General features: G+C 42.9%; 1 protein-coding gene across 2 annotated transcripts in view; it reads right to left on the bottom strand.

Annotated features, from left to right (window-relative positions):
• The window catches only part of apc2 (APC regulator of WNT signaling pathway 2), a 67,557-nt gene extending 50,812 nt beyond the window's left edge, over nt 1–16,745 (bottom strand). The window contains exon 1 of one of the 2 annotated variants that reach the window (XM_079558183.1): nt 16,667–16,745. The gene's annotated coding sequence lies outside the window, so the exon portion shown is untranslated. Of the gene's footprint in view, nt 1–16,223; nt 16,242–16,666 lie in introns of those variants that run through there. The other variant, XM_079558184.1, reaches the window with a different exon arrangement.
• Between the last annotated feature and the right edge of the window lie 620 nt (nt 16,746–17,365).

The raw sequence follows: 17,365 nt of genomic DNA, 5'->3' as shown, positions 1-17,365 counted from the left end.
ATAACTTTGTTCTTAATGCTCATATTGTCTCCAGCTTTAGGAGAAGGTGATGTTCCCTGTGACCTGTGTCCCGAGCCCAGACTCAAGGCCCTGAAGTCCTGCCTGCTCTGCCTGGCCTCGTACTGCCACGACCACCTGCAGCCGCACGTCACTAACCCCCGCCTGAAGAGGCACCAGCTCATCGAGGCCGACCAGGACCTGGACGAGCGGATCTGTCCTGAACACGACGCGCCGCTCGAGATGTTCAGTCGCTCGGAGTCAAAGCTCATCTGTCTGCAGTGTTTCTCCGACCAACGCAAAGCCCACGACGCCGTCCCCCTGAAAGTGCAGCGCGACGCCAACGAGGCCCGGCTCAAAGAAATGATCCAAAAGAGACGGGCCAAGATCGAGGAGGTCCAGAGCTTAGTGCAGCTCAGTCAGAACAAAGCAGATCAAGAAATCCAAGACGGAGTCAAAGTGTTCGATGCTTTAATGGAGTGTGTTCGGAGAAGTCAGGAGACGTTTAAAAAAAACATTGAGGAAAAGCATCGAAACACTGAGAAAACGGCTGCAGAGCTAATCGAGAAGATCAGAAAGGAAATCTTGGAGCTTCTGCAGAAGGCATCAGAGCTGGAGGAGGCGTCTGACTCTGAAGATCACCTCCAGGTGCTGCAGAAGTTCAGCTCGCTCACACACAAAGAGGATGACTGGTCCGCGGTCATCGTCCGGACAGATTACAGCACAGTGTTGGTCCAAGCTGTGGACCAGCTGCAAAACAAGCAGTTCGCTGATGAATGCAGGAAGGTGTTCAAGGTCACACTGAGCCGCCTGAAGCGCTTTGAAGCTGAAGTGACCTTCGACCCCGCCACGGCACAAAGTTGTCTCCAAGTGTCTGAAGACAAGAAGGAGGTGAGGCACACGGACACGTCGTCCAAGCAGCGTTTTTCTCTCTTTCATGATCGGTTTCAGTCGGTGCCGTATGTTATGGGCCAACAAAAGATCTCCTCAGGCCAGCTTTACTTTGAGGTTACGGTGAGAAACAAGATCATGTGGGCTGTGGGCGTGGCCAACGAATCTGTGCGGACGCAGATGTTCCAGTCGTACGACACTTCGCAGATGTGGCTGATGACCTGGGACAACGAGGAGACGTGTCCGGCGAAGGTAGACGGCTTCTCCGTCGCCGTCAGGGCCACTCCCCAGAACATCGGCGTGTTTGTGGATCATGACCGCCGGCGCATCTCCTTCTACGACGCTGACACGGCAGATTTCATCCATTCAGCGGAAAACTGCGGGTTCAGTCGACACATACGGCCCATCTTTAGTCCTGGAGAAAGTATGACAGGCAAGAACTGTGAGCCCCTGAAGCTCCACCCACTGGACTTTGGAGGGTTTTCATTTAAATTGTAGGGCCCGACCGGTATGTGCAGTCAGAGGACCAGTTCTTTTTGAAAATGTGTCTACCTTATTTTTCCATCCAGTTGTGGAATAAAATTTGTTTTCTCCTTCATCGCTTCCATTACACTTATTTCAATTCTGGTGCTTTAACGATACTTGGTTTTCGATACCGATACCTGAACACTTTTTCAATGCCTTTACTTAAATATTTGTCGCCTTGAAGCAGGAACAGAACAATAATGAGCAATTTATTCTAGAGATGCGCCGATCCAGCTTTCCGTATTTTCCGGAAAAATAAGTCGCACTTTTGTTCATAGTTCTTACACTCCGGTGCGACTAATATGTGATTCATTTTTATTATTTTTTATTCAAATATATAACTTCACAGGCCACTAGAGGGCACTGCAGGCTAATCGACCAGCAGAAAGAAAGTCTGGAGTGAGTGAGAAAAGAGGAGGTTTCTCTTACCACAAAGAAGAAAACGAAGGTAATCCTGGGCTAAAAGCGCGAGCCACAGCGCGAGGATCGAGTTCACAAATGAGAGCTTTAAAAACACGCCCAGGTTGTAGTTTATGCTTCATGCACCTAACCATCAATGTGCTAGTTAGCATACCGTACACCAGGGGTAGGCAACGTCAGGCCTGCGAGCCAATTCGGCCCTCCAGCACAGAACCTCTGGCCTTCAAGATGATTTTCAGAAAGATTATTATGCAAATAAGAGATCAAATTCCTTTTACAGTGCTCTAAAAATGTGTCAGTATTTTAAAAATGTCCAGAGAGAATATCATACGGTATGTAACGTAACAGGGATTCTCAGCTGGTGGGTCAGGAACCAAAAGTGGGTCGCGGAACCTTTTTCAGTGGGTTGCTAGTCTATGGGGAACTTTTTTTCAATATCTTCCATCTGAAACTGCATGGAATGTCAGTTTTTAAAAGCATATCTACTTCTTTTTCAATAAAAACGTTTGGGAAACCACAATATTTTGTACAATATATGACAAATAAAGTTTTTATTTGGGCGATTTGGACCTGCCATCCGAGGGTATTGTTGGGTCCCAACTTGGGAACCACGAATGTAAAACTTGGGCATTTGCAGAAAAAAGTTCTTTACCTTGAGCTAAAATGTTGAAGTTCGGCCCTTGGTGTTTTTAGCGATTATGAAAATTGTCCCGCCTCAACGCAAACTTGCCTACCACTGCCGTACACCTGTTCAGCCTGTTGTTTTTTCTTCATTAGGCATTTTATGGCGAGTGCGTTTAGTACACCGGGGCGACTTATTGTCCGGATAATACGGTACATGAGCCTTTACACAATCTAAGTCACACACAATTAAACATGTGGATTTTCTAAGTGGATAAAAGGGGAACTATATTGTAAGGCGTAATAACACCTTAGGAGCACAGTAAAGTCAAAGTGCTCCTAAGGCAGGGGAGGCAAGTTTTCTTGGCGGAGGCCGATTTTCTTTATTGTAAATAGACTGAGGGCCGAAGCCGCAGATTATTAGCCCAAAGTAAAGCACAACACTGGAAAAATTACTATCATGAGATAAATGACTTGAAATTGCTTGAATTAAAGTTCTTCTATGTTGAATTTGAGTCGGTTTTAACTAATCCATGATACAAATGCGACAGCGCCAATGGAACAAGAATAAAACCCACCTGGAATCAGACAAATTATTGTTTTTCACTTAAAATGACACAAAATTATCTGAATTAAGAGAATAACGACTACTAGAGGTTTTATCTCATCCGAGACCAGACCAAAGCAACTCAAACCTTAGATTTAATCTCTTAATTCAAATAGATTTATGTCATTTCTTCCTGAAAACGATTATTCTTTTTCCAGTTCTTTCAAATGCCAGTGTTATGACCTAATTGGGTGCATTGACAGTATTTCTACCTTAGTTTCTCCCATTTAACTCTAATAATGTTAAAAGTACTCTGTGATTTCTGTAATAGTGTTTCTCAAAATCATCTTGAGGGCCAGAGGTTCTGTGCCGGAGCGCCGGATTTGGCCCCCGGGCCTGACGTTGCCTACCCCTGTCCTAAGGTATTATTACGCCTTACAATATAGTTCCCCTTTTATCCGCTTAGAAAATCCATATGTTTAATTTTGTGTAGCTGGCCTTGTATCGTGTAACTCCTCCCACAGCTGTTTTTAAATAGGGGAAACGTGTAACAGCTTGGTGACTTCTAACTTCACCCCAGTTTGGGTAATAATGCTAACAACACACCCATCAACTGGTCTAAGCTCAGGTAAGAACATGTCTCAGTGTGGAAGAACGGTTCCTTTAAAGCTAATTCAAAAGTGACATAATATAAAACGAAGCTCCGCAGGGAATCACGGCTTTAACCCACTTCTGCAGCGGCTGAACCGTGTGTTACAGTCACAGATGTGGGTCAGCGTCAGGGCTCAGGTGTGAGGGTCACAGACCGAGGCTCAGCGGGACGGTCCCACATGAGTCTGTGCTCATCACCCGAGGCGAGACGCTGCAGGAGAACAAGGGGGAAAACACACATCCAGCAATCTGAAACTTTTACCAATATTTTCTGGGACAAAATCTCAGTCTTTCGTGCCACATGTGGACACCAAACAGGTCACTATTTGGGAATGAACAAATGTGTCATAAATGTCATAAAATAGAGCTCTGTCTTTCTGAAGAGCCCGTCCACCTTATCCCTGGGGCTCATGTGGAAACGAGGATGGAGACAATTTCCGGTGTCGCTCTGAGCCAGAGGTTTCCAGAGTTTCACCCAGCGGATTATTTCAACATTTCTAGATGATCTTCCAAACGATCAGGCCCTGTAACATTTAAAAACATGTCCTCAGGCCGCTCCGGCAACATTACAATTTATCAATAGATTTTCTTTGTCAATGAGACAATGCTGATCTCACAATGGAGGACAGAGGACCGACCTTTTCACTCACAGACACTTTTTAATAAAGTCTCTCAGTATTGGTTAAGATCGGCAGATACAAAACCTACAGTATCGGTATCGGAAGCAAAACAGCTGGATCGGTGCTAGGGATGCACCGATCCAATCCAATCCTCTCAAAATGCCCGGATCGGCTACTGATACCGATATCGGATCGGTACATCCCTAAACGGTGCATCGCTAGTTTTAATCCGTCAAAATGAAGGACAGCCTTCAAACTTTTCCCTCAAAGCTAAAAAACACTGTAAATGACAGAGGATTTTCAGTTCGATCGATCACATGATCAAATATGTCAAAACGTTTCTATTGCTTAAAACCATAACAGCATAAAACTAATACTAACAAATAGACTTGCATGAAGCACATTCTGAATGAGTCAGCGTGTGGAGAGATCTACACCTTTGAGGGTTAATGTTCAGGTTCAGTTTGTTAATTGAATAAAGACCCTGAAGTGCCTTGTTTCTGCCCCTCAGACTGATGGCGTCTGTCAGCTGTGTGCTGTCCGAGGACCAGTTCCTCTGTTCCATCTGCCTGGACGTCTTCACTGATCCGGAGTCAAGACGTCCTGCTGCGTTTGCTCCGCGTCAAAGCTCATCTGTCTGCAGTGTTTCTCCGACCAACGCAAAGCCCACGACGCCGTCCCCCTGAAAGTGCAGCGCGACGCCAACGAGGCCCGGCTCAAAGAAATGATCCAAGAGAGACGGGCCAAGATCGAGGAGGTCCAGAGCTCAGTGCAGCTCAGTCAGAACAATGCAGATCAAGAAATCCAAGACGGAGTCAAAGTGTTCGATGCTTTAATGGAGTGTGTTCGGAGCAGTCAGGAGACGTTTAAAAAAAACATTGAGGAAAAGCATCGAAACACTGAGAAAACGGCTGCAGAGCTAATCGAGAAGATCAGAAAGGAAATCTTGGAGCTGCAGGAGAAGGCAGCAGAGCTGGAGACGTCCTGCTCTGATGATCACCTCCGCGCCCTGCAGGAGTTCGACTCGCTCACACACACAGTGGTCGACTGGGCCGCGGTCAGGGTCACTGTGGAACACCATGGAACACTGGCCGACTCCGTGGCCACGTTACAGGACGGGGAGTTTTCAGATGAATGCAGGAAGGTGTTCCACGCCAGACTGAGTGACCTGAAGCGATCGAATGTGAATGTGACTTTTGATCCTGAAACGGCACAAAAAGATTTATTTGTGTCTGGGAACAGGAAGGCGGTGACACCACATATATTTGCAGCTTTATGTGGACGATTATCATTTCCCAATAGGTTTCAGTCGGCGCCGTATGTCAAGGGCAATCCAAAGATCTCGTCCGGCCAGTTTTACTTTGAGGTTACGGTGAGAAACAAGATCATGTGGGCTGTGGGCGTGGCCACCCAATCACATCAGGCATATAACTTGAGTGGGATGTGGATGATGACCTGGGACAACAACAAATATCATCCGGCAATGGTCGGTGACCGTCCTGTGTCTCCGAAGTCGGTCCCACAGAGGATCTGTGTGTACGTGGATTACAGCGAGCAGCTCGTGTCTTTCTACGACGCAGATACAGCGCTTCTTATTGGTTCAATACAGAAGTGTGGGTTCAGTGGAGACATCCGGCCCATCTTTAGTCCTGGAGTACTAATAACGACTCAAACCCTGAACGATGCACCACTGAGTCTCGCTTAGCTTTTTACAGAACGCTCAGATTACTCGTTACTTTAGCTTTACAACAGGATCAAGCATATCTTGCACTCTGAGGCTTCTTTTGTTAGGTGACACTTCCAACTTAAATCTGACGATTAATAATCGTAGAATTTTATTAGCTGGTCTTACTGCTGCGCAAAAGATGGAAGACAGTGCAGCCTCTGACTGTGAGGGAGTGGCTCCTGTCCTACAGAGATATCCTTCAGTTGGAGCTTCTCTGCCGCTCGAATGCATGGAGCAAACACTGAAAATATCTCATGCTGGTCCAATCTATTAAATACATCCAAACTGGATTAGATTTCACTTTATAAACTACAGTGTTACAATGAACATGTGTTGGTGTACTGTGTGTTGAGAGAAAGTTTATTACATAATTATATTTACTATGTGAATGGATTGATGTATTGTACATAGCCATATACTGCTCTTTCTGTGGATGTCTTTGACGGAGGAAATTAGCACCTTGTGTTGCTCAACTTCACAATTTGCTTCACTTATATATGTTAACCTGGAAAGGGTTTTATTTTATTTTTTTCTGTTTTATTTTAATTTTTATTACTTATTTATTTATCTATTTTTTCATTTTTGGGGACTGCTTTTTACGCAATTTTGAGTTTCTCTGCCCATCATAAGGGAAATGGGGATGTGGCACAAAAAGGGTATAAAATAAAAGTGTAACGCATGCAGAAAAGTGCAAAATGCCAATGCAATGTAACACTTCAATAAAAAAATTGATCACAAAAAAAAAAAAGGATCAAGCATCTGTGCCTCTTTCAAGTGTTTTCATCACTTCGACATTCCAGAGAAAGTCCTGTTTCCAGCACTTTATTCTCATCATTATTTGCTTTAAAAAAAATGAACTCAAAATAACGTCTGTATTTCCATCCAGGTTTGGTTGTTTAAGGCTGTTTTTTCTCTGACGGGACTCGTGACTCTTTGATGGAGCCTCATCCGTTCAGGCTCATATTGACTCCATTTTTTCCTTCATTAAAGTGTTTTCTAAGAACTAATGACTGGGAGACAGACCTTCTTTTATACTAAAGTGTTTTGCGACTCTTTTTAACAAAGAAAACGTACGTACTACATTTGCTATTCTATGGATGGAGATGAAGGAGTGGACTTCACACGCAGCGGTGCATTGTGGAAAAAAAAAAAAAAAAAAACATCAGTCGGACGCGGGGCTTTGATGGACGAGCGGTCGTCATGGAAACGGACGGGAGCGATGAGAGAGGAAGTCAGCGTGAGGCGGGGGGAACACGATCAGAGGGAGAGGAGGGAGATGAGGGAGATGTGCCAGAGCGGAATGTAGGTTACGGATCTGGACACGGCAGAAAGTCTGGGCTAAACCTAAAACTCCCACCTGAACCAAGCACATTTTCTCCAGCTTTACCCCAATCCAAAAGCTTCTGGAAAAAAGGTGTGAAAATGTCAACAAAACTGAGACGAAAACAAGGAAAAAACAAGGATGAAAATGTGAATAAAGTGACAAAAAATGTACAAAAAATGTACAAAGAAATTACAAAAATTGACAAAAAATTTACAAAAATTGACAAAAAATTTACAAAAAAAGTGAGAAAAATTTGAAGAAAAAATGGACGAAAAAGTGACAAAAAATGTACAAAAAATGTAAAAAAAAAAGACAAAAATGGACAAAAAATTGACAAAAAAAGAGAAAAATTTGACGAAAAATTGAGAAAAAAATGACGAAAAAGTGACAAAAAATGTACAAAAATATTACAAGAATTTGACAAAAAAATGAGAAAAATTTGACAAAAAATTGACGAAAAAGTGACAAAAAATGTACAAAAAAAATACAAAAGTGGACAAAAAATTTTGACAAAAAATTGTGAAAAAATTGCATAAAAAGTGACAAAAAAGTTATAAGAATTTGACAAAAAATGTGAATAATTTGACGAAAAAGTGACAAAAAACTGATGTGAGGAAAAACATCAATTTAGTTTTGTAGATCTTATCTTTCAAATGAGGTGTTACACTGGCCAACAGGATTTGGGTAAAACTGAACTGGAGAAAATGCTCTCGGTTCAGGCGGGAGTTCTGTGTGTGTCGATGGACTAAACTTAAAGCCAATGTCTTGTATAAAGTTGTATAAAGCCAACAAAATAATATCATTTGAACGAAACAGACGTCTTTTTAATGAAGTCATGTTATGAATAAAGATTAACTCCCTTAACCTCTTAACTCCCGCCTGAACCGAGAGGATTTTTTTCCTCATGTCATCAGATTTTTTTTTCATAATTTTTTTGTTGGGTATTCAACTCATTTTTGTAACATTTTTGTCATTTTCTGTCATTTTTTTTGTCACATTTTTGTCATTTTTTCGTAATTTTTTTAATCAAATTTTAGTCACATTTTTGTCATTTTCTTGACATTTTTTGTCACATTTTTGTCATATTTTCGTAATTTTTTAATAAAATTTTTGTGACATTTTTGCCACTTTTTCATCATTTTTTGTCACTTTTTTGTCAATGTTTTCTCACTTTCTTGTCACATTTCCATCATTGTTTTCGTCTCAGTTTTGTTGCTTTTTCACAGCTTTTTTCCAGAAGCTTTTGGACTGGGGTAAAGCCAAACAGGAGAAAATGTGCTCGGTTCAGGTGGGAGTTAAGGGGTTAAGTAAGTAAGTTTCAGACCCTGGACTGAAGCATTTCTCTTCCTTCTTTTTTTAAGTTTCTGTCTTTTGTTCGTTACAGGGCCGTCCTGGTTGTAACAGGAAGTTTATATTTCCTCCATAAGGGGAACAGTTTCATGTGTAAATGAGCTGCAGTATTTGTATTTATATTGTATTTCCCTGCTGCGCTTGCTCCACGTCAAAACAAAGAGCCACCTCCCGCTGCAGCCCCTCCCCCTTCATCCCCCATCATGCACCTCTCTCTCTCTCCCTCCCGTTTCCCAGGAGACCGGCCCCGTCTCGTTACCGCGGCAACCACATCCTGCAGCACCGGTGACGGCGGAGACAAGATGGACGACCACACGGAGCGGAAAGACCAACGTGGTTTTATTGAAAGTGATACATTTTCTGAATCTTTAAAGGAATTCTGCCAAAGTTCAGGCTTTGACTGTGACTGAGAAGCATCACGGCTGCTTCACGTCTGCAGCAAATCTACATGACTCCATCTGTTATGCCATAAAATCATTCCAAAGCACATTCAGCTGCACGTTTTAAGGACATTTTCAGCATTTATTTTGGTCCGTTTTACACAATTATTTTCCCCAATTTGTCATGAATCCATATTTGACATTCCTCCTCAGCTTCATCTAATGTTTCCAAATTCTGCAAATGAGAAATATGTAGATTTGTTGCATAAAATGTACAATAATGAGTCCTCACTTTCTAGATTAGAGTATTTTGGGAGCTGTTTCCATCTGTGTGAGTAAAAATCGCAAAGGAAACACTCCACAGACTCCGCCCACTTTCACTACTATAAAATGCACCCTTAAGTGAAGGATCATGAATTTGCTGGGTTGCAGGTTCTAGAATGTGATGATGTCACAGGACCCAGTGGGGGAGGAGCCAGTTGTTCCTATTAACTGCATAGAGCTCCACAGTCCCGCCCCTTGCGGTCTTGTTGCTCCGGAAGCAAAAAATCTGTGTCTACACGACCGTCGATTTTCCAAAAATTCAAATATTAAGAGTTTAACGTCATCGTAAAAGCTAATCAGCTATGTAGCGATTCGTGACCATAAACAGTTTCATTTCAATCCAAAAAGAAGACGACATGTTGAAGAAAAGGCAAAGGTACAAGGCTGTGACATCATTCACTTCCTGACTATAGAAACTCCGTATCCCAAGAACCATTGCGACATCGCGCCCGCTGGTCAAGGCAACCAGGTTTTCAGCAAACACGGCCAGTTTCTTTTACTTTGCAGACAAAAGTTCTATATTATTTCACTATTAAACAATCTGAATCAGGCTAATTGGAATAAAAATGATCAGTGGTTCGTTTAATTGGATCGTTGGGAAAAATGTTTTGATCCATCTGACGTTTTTCTTACTCTCAGTGTTAGACATGGATAAAATGTCAACTATCTGCCTGCATTATGCTTTCATAAGTTGTTTATAATATGTCGTCTACATTACAATAAATAAATACGTGTGGGAACGTGAAGCTCCACCAATGAAAAGCCTCGTAGTAGATCATGGGACAACCGAGCATCCTGGGTAATGTAGTTCTAGGACGAAGGCTCGCAGTTAAACTAGATGGATCTCATACGTGCTTTTTTCACCTGCGTCTGACTTTGCGGTCGCTTTATAACCACAGAGCTGGATTCAGCCCAAGCTGACGGAATCACGGAGTTAAAGACTTTATTCCAAATCAATACGGTCTCAAAGCAAGGGGGGTTTTACTTCCGGACCGGAGAGGAGGCGGGACTGTGGAGCTCTATTACACTTCACAAGTTGTATCTAAAAAGAAAATATATGAATTACAAAAATGATCATTAACATCAGTCACTGGGTTCATGATCTCTCTGTACAAGACCAAAACAAAATAATTTTACCTCTATATAATAGTATAGGCCTTTATTGTGCGGCTCTTCACGACGCTCCATTGGGACAGGGCGGACCGGACTGGTTTCGCCCTGAAGGTACTTATTTTCCTGATGACCAGCGTTCTATACATATCGCTTATTATTCAGCCATTTGCCAACTGACCACACACGAAAAAAACTTCATGCACTTTTATAAAGGCCCAAAGGTTTAATCATTTCCGCTGCAAATAGTTCCTAAAAGTTTGCACGTTTCTTGGCTGCGTTTGTTGTGATTCCAGGCAGTGTGGCTAGGCTAGTAGCAGCAAGGCTAGCTACTTATTGCTAGCCTTGCTACTTAGTTGAAGGTGCTGAAGTTTAGACGTCTCAATTTGAGCATAACAATCCAAATTTTAATTGTTTTGACTAGTTAAGATGTAGTTGGGCATTTGACCTCGATTGTTTCACTTGTTCTGAGATGTTTCTGACTCGTCTCAACACATTTCGCCGTTATTTCAGGTAAGTTTCTTTGCCAATGGGGTAAGAAAACTGGTCTTGTCCCATTGGCAGTTTTACTTTCTTATTTCAAGCGAGATTTACCACAGAACCATCTGAAATGTCATTAAACTAGCAAAATAATCTTGGTCGGATCAGGAAAAAGGTCTAAATGAGTAAAAAAAAAATAGATATATTTCCTCAGTTCAAGTCATTTAAGCTGATCTTTACTTTTTGTAGTGTGTAGAGGAGGAATGGTGCTGAAAGTCGGACTCTCGTTAACTTTGCGAGAGATGATTTTGAGAAACATTATGACACAAATCCGAAAGTACTTCAACATTTTTTAAGGTTAAATGGGAGAAATACTGTTAATACACCCAATTAGGTCACATCATGTACAACTCTGGCATATGTAGAAAGTGCAATGGAATAATAATAATTTTAAGGGAGAAATGACAGAAACCTACTTCAATTAAGAGATTCAATCCAAAGTTTGAGTAGATTTGGTCTGGTCTTAGATCAGATAAAACATCCTATCACCAATGGAACAAGTCATTATTCTCTTAATTATGATTTTATTGTATAATTTCAAGTGAAAAACAAATCTTTTTAAAAGTAAAAGTTCATTTGTCTGATTTCAAAGTGGGTTTTATGCTCGTTCCATTGGCATTAGCGTTTGTATCTTTATCTTAGATTAGTCCAAACAGACTCAAATTCAACATAAAGAACCTTTATTCCAGCAATTTTAAGTCATTTATCTCATTTAAGATGGTCATTTTTCCAGTGTGGTGCTGTACTTCGGCCCTCGGTCTTTTTCCAATGAAAAAAATTGGCCCTCCATTAAGAAAACTTGCCTGCCCCTGCTGTAAAGTGTGGAGTTAAAGTGAAAACGAGCTAAAAGTCCATGTTTCCACACTTCCTCTAAAAGTTCCTGAAAGGTCTGAAAGTCGCCGGTACTGAAAGAGTTCCTGTGCGGAGAAAACGCTGCTTTAATCCCGTCACAGAAGGAGGATTGTCTCTCCTCTGTCTCTCTCTCTCTTTGTCCTGAATCGTGAGGCGTTCGCTGGACTCCGGGAGAAACCTGACCCTAATACACTGAGGCCTGTGTCCATCAGAGAGGCTCAGATTTACAGACACACAGCGAACGCAGCGTCAACAGTGACTCAGCACTCGCTATACTGTATAAACAGACAGGAGAGAACACAGACTACTGCAGGAAAGTACTACTACTGCAAATACTACTGCGACTGCAACTCTGAGCTTTAACCGCTTCAGTTGTTTAGAAAAGAACTGAGTCGCACTTGTTTTAAAGAGACATTTTTTAAGCTGCTGACAGGAAGTGACATAGAGTTATTGACAGAACACGGTTGGCACGGCAAAAATTGTTTACCTTCATCTATGTCACTTCCTGTCAGTGTCCAAAAAGGAAGTGAAACGAAAACTGTCTCTGGTTTAACCTCTTAACCCCCAGCTGAACCGAGCACTTTTTCTCCAGGTCAGCTTTACCTAAATCTGAAAGCCTCTTGAACAAAGTGCCAAAACAGCAACGAAAACAAGGATGAAAAGCAACAATAACACAACAAAAGAGTGACAAAAACATGATTAAAAAGCGATGAAAAAGCAACAAAAAAAAAAAGGCACATAAGACTGCGGGGAAAAAGCAACAATAACACAACAAAAAAGTGTTACACTGGCTTATAGATGCGTTTTCCAATGACGCCAGTTCCGGCGGCCATTTTGTATACCGAAGTGGAATTATGCAGTACTACAACAGGTAACAATGAAAGACAAGTGACATTTTTATGTACTCGAAATCATTGCTCAAGAAAAAAACAGTAAAAACACGTTTGTGTGATATAAGCAGCACATGTAGCACAGACGTAGCAGCTCTGTCTGTGGAGCTACAGCAGGATTTACTAAAGATCTGCCTCACTCTGAAGACTAAATGAACACATCAAAGAGGAAACAGAAAACCTTTTCTCTGTGATTTTTACAGTTCAGAGTCTCAGTGTTTAAGCTGCTCAAGACGTTAGCATGCTACCGGTTAGCAACTGTCATCCAACTGTCAGTGGCTTCAACACGATACACATCTATGACACTGAGGAAATACTACAGCTCAGCTCTGACCTCTGACCTCTGACACATGTTGTATCCAAGGCCAGATGTTTGTGGCTTTCTCTTGGAGAGGTCAAAGCTGAGCTGTTGAAGCTAAATGCTAACCGGTAGCATGCTAACATCTTAAACACTGACTCACTGGTTTCTTCACATAAACGTGCGTCTCTGGGGCCGTGTTTTTACTGTTTTCTTCATGAGCAATGATGTCGAGTAAATAAAAACGCCACTGTCAATCAGTCGACCTTCATTTTCATCCTGAGTAGAGATATGTTGCAGTACTGCATAATTCCACTTCGGTATTCAAATTGCCGCCAAAACAACAAAGGTCACATGACTGAAAAGTATGTATAGGCTCTGAGCTCCAGTCGAGAAGCTTTTAGATGATGCTTTAGATACAGTGTGTTGATATTTAACTTAATTTCACTAAAATGTGTTTTCAATCAAAAATACATCAACTCCAATGTCAGAAATGTAAAAAAAATATCCCACTTCAGTGTCCCGCGACCCCCACTTTGGAAACCACTGGTCGAGACTAACATGAAGTTGGAAGCGACCACGCTCTCCCACGGCCACAAAGACCAGACAGGTACACATCAACTCGTCTAAGCTCAGGTAAGAACATATCTCAGTATGTAAAAAGAGTGGCCTGTTCCATTAAGGCAGGGATTCAGAGGTTCATATAGAGCATGAATCCACATTTACAGGAGAACATTTATATAAACAGTCACAAAATGAGACATAAACTCTAATCCATCCAGTCCGTCCCCTCGTCTTATTCCCAGGCTTCCACTGCTCCTCTTTTAGTCCTGGTTTAGTCCTGGTTTAGTCGTTTAGTCCCGGTTAGACTCGGGCCGTTACATCATCAATCGACTCTCTGTCCCGCTGTTTCCTGCGGCTCCGCTCGACCTTTGACCCCGGTACAAACAGCACCAGAGGGTTTTCAGTGAGGTTATGTAAATGTCTCTGTACGACACGTGTTTCAATAAAGTTCATCTAAAAAACACCAAGACCTGGTCCTTTGGCTGTGAGTTTAATGATACAGAAGCTCTTTCAAACTGTGTCTGTTTTTAGTCCTTTCGTTTACTTTCTATTTAGTTTTGGTCAGTAAATCAGTACATTTACTACAGTACTGATCTTTCTGTTGAACTTTTTACTTTCTTCTCATTTCTATAAAAGCTCCAAAGATAAAAAAAAAAAAAAGCACAGAAAGTAAAAGAAGTGCTGCCGTACACGGGGAATAACACTTATTAAACAGATTTGTCTTTCTCTTTTAAAAATGCAACCGAAGACGCTGCAGACGTGTTTATGTACTGGATGTTTGTTTTCCGTCTCTAAACCCAGAGGGCTGGACATAAAGTGCACGAGGATATAAATAAATCACTGCAGAAGAGGAGCTTCACTTTACTTAGAACTGATTAGTTTGGTTTCTGAGGAGCCAGAGAGAGAAGAACATCATGTGGTTCAGGTTTAAGACGTTATGGGCCTGTTTGTGTTACAGACACTTTAAAGAGGGGGTATTCTGCTTTTTTCAATCACACAGCACCAGTCTATATCGCACTACAATGATGACCAAACCTTCTGTTGGTCTGTAAATGCAGTAAATTAGAATAACTGCCTTGTATAAAATGTCTCTCTCAAAATGGCGGTAGTGAATGTCTTGAAATAGGCCTCTGTCTCTTTAAGAACCTCTGAGCCTTTAGACACGCCCCCTCCACACGCTGTCTGTGGCATCAGTGGGGAGGGGGTTCTGCTGAGGAGCAGTGGTTGGTTACTCGGCTGGTGACGAAAGCTCGGAGGCGTCTCCAGGAGGTGGGGGCGTTCCTAGGAGGACTCAGGCAAACCTATCCCTAAAATGGCCGCCATCAGAGTTTTTTACAGATTACTCAAAAATACGTGAATGTGCCAAGGCAACAATGAGGGAATGACATAATAACATGATGTAAAGCTTGAAGAAGTCCATTTTGCATAATACCCCCCCTTTAAGACACAATAATAAAACTATTTTCATTCATTCATTGAAAAGAGAAGCTTTTTAAATGTGTCAAAAATGGCCTTGAAATGATGATTTCACAAACATCAATTCAGAGCATGTGATGTTTTTTTTGTTTCCAAGTGTTAAAGCTGATTTTTCCTGCACAATCTGTGACATTTGTTGATTTGGTCCAAACTTGTTTCTAGCTCTCACAATCCCTCCTGCATGAGCAACGTGAAGAAGGACCAGCCCCAAAATAAACTTAGTATTTTGTCTTCTCTCAGGCAGCGAGGGCCTTTGTGTTCACAACAAACTCTGTGGTGTCAAAACTCAGAAAGTCAGGTACCCCAGCTTTAACTTCTCACCCTCCGGCTCGGCTTTACCCAAATCGAAAAGCTTCTCGACTGCAGAGCTTGGCCAGTGCAACGCCTCAGTCACAGTTTTAGTCTCAATAGTCAAATCCAGTCCTAAACCTCCTGAAATAAACCTTTAAGAAACCCCAGCACAGACAGAACAGCCAGCCCACTCTCCGTGTCATTATTGAAATCAATAAAAACGTCCTGGATTCTAAACGGAAGAGACGAATTAAGGACAAGCCCATCATCACTCCACAAATGTCCGTCAGCGTTTCCTCCACCTCGCCCTCTCCACGCCTTGTCTGGTAATTCAATCATTCCCCACGAAAACTTGACCCACTTCAGCCCCAGTGACTCACCCTCACAGCGCACACACACGCGCACTCCCACAGAAACCATCACGAACAACCGAAACAGCAGCTTCAATCCAGTTTACAGCGCGCGCACGAAGCAAAAAAAACGCCTTAAAACGTCAACAATGAGGCCCGGCCACGTCTTGTTTGCCCTCCGCACCGTGCGTAAAACAGACTAACAAAGCACCCACGCAGCGTTTACGGAGGCGTGCGTGAAATATATGTCACGATTAACGCGTAAAAGACCTAAAAATGTGGAGCGCGGGGAGGACAGGTGCGCGTCTCCGCTGTGCCGAGGCCTGGCTGGCCGCGTCTCAAAGTCACATTCATCCACGCTCTCCCACAGCACCACCAGCACCAGGGCCCTTTTCCGCTCGTTTACCCGCGAATGGCGCGCCGTTGTCCCCGTTAAACCCTCCTCCATTGTGCCGCTCTCCCCCCCCGGAGCTCACCTTTTCATGCGCTTTTCTTCGGCGTTTCTTCCTCCGACGCCATTTGGGCCGAGAGAGCGATGAGAGCGAGGCCCATCCCCCGCCCCCCCTTTTCCCCTTTTCAGCGCATCCCTCTCCCTCTCCCTCTCCTCCTCCAGCCGCAGCATCGCAGCATCCAGCGGCCAGGGCGAGGCTCATCCGCCGTAATGAGATTTAAGGAGGAATTAAACGCAGGAAAAGAGCGGATTCCAGCGTTTAGACCCGCGCCAGGGCTGGAAAAGCGCAAAGCCGTCATGGCGCGAATTGAACACGCGGTTCGACCCAGATCGATTGGGGGGGTCGAACCGAGCAGAACCGAACCAGGATTAAGGGTAAAATGAGCGGGGAATGGGTGAAAAGAGGGTGAAATGTCGACAGGTTTGTGGGAAGATTGAGCGCAATAATAATACAAGAAAGGGCCTTACCTCATGATCGAAGCGCGAGCGGGTCCAGACTGATGCGGAGGGGCGCGCGCGCTGCCGACGCTGCTGCTGAAGGAGGAGGGGGGCGCGCGCGCCCGTGCGTCAAGACGTCACGGCCGCGCGCAATGGGGATACTGGGTCACGGACCGGGCACGCGCAAAACAAAAAAAAAAGCATTGAAGGGAGAAAACCTTTCAGCTGATCGGAGTTTAACCCCGTAACCCCGTCTGAACCAGATGCGTTTTCTCCAGTTCAGCTTTACCCAAATCTAAAAGCTTCTCGACTGGAGTTTGCAATCTCTAGGCCAGTGGGATGCTTCATTTGAAAGCTAAGACCAACAAAACTGATCGTGACGTGTTGCCGCGTTTTTGTCACTTTTTAAAAGCATTTTTGTCACTTCGTCACTTTGTCTGTTTTTTTTGTTGTGTTTTTGTTCTTTTTTGTTGCTTTCTTCATAGCTTTTTAAAAATGTGCTTTTATTCGTTTATTTATTGTGGTACTTATGCTTTTCTGGCATGTTTTTGTCGTTCTTCTGTTTCTTTTTCATCACTTTTTAATCACGTATTTGTCACTTGTTTATTATGTTTTTGTGGCTCGTTGTGAGGCTTTTGTGTCTGGAAGTCTAAATGTTTTACATTTTTTTAAGAAATGACATCAAGATGTTTTTTTTATATATAAATAAATAAATAGTTGTTGTTGAAA

Source organism: Gobius niger (assembly GCF_951799975.1).
Source record: "Gobius niger genome assembly, chromosome: 6".
In the NCBI taxonomy this organism is placed as follows: domain Eukaryota; kingdom Metazoa; phylum Chordata; class Actinopteri; order Gobiiformes; family Gobiidae; genus Gobius; species Gobius niger.
This window is presented reverse-complemented; position numbering and strand designations above follow the sequence as displayed.